The 2,112-nt window shown below is 80.8% G+C and overlaps 1 non-coding gene across 1 annotated transcript; it reads left to right on the top strand.

Moving 5' to 3' along the window:
• Window positions 1–1,527: 1,527 nt before the first annotated feature.
• LOC135230171 (5.8S ribosomal RNA) lies at window positions 1,528–1,680 on the top strand. Its single transcript, XR_010320831.1, has one exon. It is a non-coding gene; the product is annotated as a 5.8S ribosomal RNA (ribosomal RNA).
• Window positions 1,681–2,112: the final 432 nt, after the last annotated feature.

Genomic DNA, 2,112 nt, shown 5'->3' with positions numbered 1-2,112 from the left:
CGTGTGTGTCGGTGGGGGGGCGGCGACGGCGGGGGTCGGTCGGTCGGTCGGTCGGCCGGGGGATGTGGTCGCGGAGGGGGGGAGGTGCCGCGGTGGGACGGGGGGGCGCTGAGCCCCCCCTCCGCCGCCGGTCGCCCTCCCCACTCCGGCGGACACGCCGCCGCTGCCGCCGCCGCCGGCCGGCCGCCCGTCGGGGCCCTCCGCGGCCGCGTCGGCGCCGCCGTCGTCCCCCCCTCCGTCCCGCGCGAGGTGGAGTTGAGAGCCGGGGGGCCGTGCCCCGTCTCCGGCGCCGGTGTCCCACCCCGGTCGCCCGCCCCGCCCGTCGGGCGTACGCGTCCGCGGCGCGTCCCGGGACGCGCGCGGTGCCGCGGGAACCCCCCTCCCTTCCCCCCCTACGCGCTCCCCCTCCCGCGGGAGGATGGGGGGGCGCCGGTGGGTGGCGCTCGGGGGGTCACCCGCTGCCCGCCGCTTCCCGGCCGCCCGCCCTGGGCGTGGGGGGGGTAGCCCCGCGCCCGTCCTCCGGCCGACCGCCCCGGCCCCGCCGCCCCTGCGCGGCCGCCCCTTCCCTCCGGCCCCCCTCCCCGGCGTCCGCCCCCGCCCCTCGCTGACCTCCCCCGGCACCTTCGGGCCCTCGCCCGGCCTCCCCCTTCCCGCCCGCGAAACCGCGTCGTCCCGCCGTCGCCCCGGGCCCTCCGCGGCCCGGGGCCTGGGCCGCGCGGGTGCGGGGGGGGACGGTGGCCGGCCTCCGAGCGCGCGCCCGTGTGGGTCGTCGCGGGGGTGAAGGGAAGAGGAGGGCGGTGTGTGCGTGTGCGGCCGGGAGGTGGGGGGAGCCGTAGGCGGGGTGGGCGGCCGCGCGCTGCGGGCGGCGGGTCCCCGGTGGCGGCGGCGCGGGGGGGCGCGCGTGGGCCCCTACCGTCCATCCCCCGCGTCACGGGCCGGCAGCGCCGCGGTCCCGCGCGTCCCCCGCGGGCGGCCGCGGCCGGGGATCCGCGTCGGGGGCGATGGCCGCGCCCCGCCCTCGCTCGCCACCCTGTCCAGGTACCTAGCGCGTCCCGGCGCGGAGGTTTAAAGACCCTCGGGGGGTCGCCCGTCCGCCGCGGTTCGTGGCGGCGGGCCCGCGGGGAGCGGCCGTGGGGGGGGGCCTGGCCCTCACCCCGCCTCTCCCCCGGCCTCCGCCCCCAGGCCGGGGGGCTCCGCGCCGCGCCCCGCTGCCGGCCGGGCGGCCGCCGGGAGGGGGAGCCCGGCGGCCGGTCGGACCGCGCGGGCCCGCGCGCGGGCGCCCCGTGTCGTTGGGGGTGGGAACCCCCGGGGCGCCTGTGGGGGCGTCCAGGCCCGCTCCTCCGGGGGCCGGGTGTGGACGGGCCCCTTGTCCGCGAATCCCTCCCGACCTTTCCCGAGTCGTGGTTCCGTCGTGTCTTCTGGCCGGCAGGAGGCGCCCCTCGGGGGATGTGTGCCGTGTCCAGGGCGGGGTCGCCTCCCTCCCTCCTCGCTGGGGGGGGGGAGGGCCCCGCGAATCCAAACTCGTACGACTCTTAGCGGTGGATCACTCGGCTCGTGCGTCGATGAAGAACGCAGCTAGCTGCGAGAATTAATGTGAATTGCAGGACACATTGATCATCGACACTTCGAACGCACTTGCGGCCCCGGGTTCCTCCCGGGGCTACGCCTGTCTGAGCGTCGCTTGACGATCAATCGCCCCCCCCGGGGTTTGCCGCCGGCCAGCGTCTGGCCGGCCCTCCCTCCCCCGGGGGTGCGCGGCTGGGGGCTTCCTCGCAGGGGCTGGCCGGCCGGCCCGCCGCACGCCCGCGCCCAAGCCTGGGCGGCGGGAGGCGCGCGGGCGGCGGCCGGGTTCCCTACGACCCCCTAAGGACAGACCCGGTGGTGCCCCCGTCCGCCCCCCTTCCCTCCGCGGCGGCGGAGGAGGAGGAGGGGGGCCGGGGGCCGCCGCGCCCGCGAGAGAGAAGAGAGAGAAGCGAGGCGAGAGCTCGCGCCGGGGTCGTGGCTCGGGGGCCCTCCCTCGCGCCGCACGCGGCCTCGGGGTCACCCTGGCGACGGGGGGGGGGTGTGTGCTCGCCGGGGGAAGGCGGTCCCGCGCCGCGCGGCGGGGGCCGG

Source organism: Loxodonta africana, unplaced genomic scaffold (assembly GCF_030014295.1).
Source record: "Loxodonta africana isolate mLoxAfr1 unplaced genomic scaffold, mLoxAfr1.hap2 scaffold_839, whole genome shotgun sequence".
NCBI lineage: Eukaryota > Metazoa > Chordata > Mammalia > Proboscidea > Elephantidae > Loxodonta > Loxodonta africana.
This window is presented reverse-complemented; position numbering and strand designations above follow the sequence as displayed.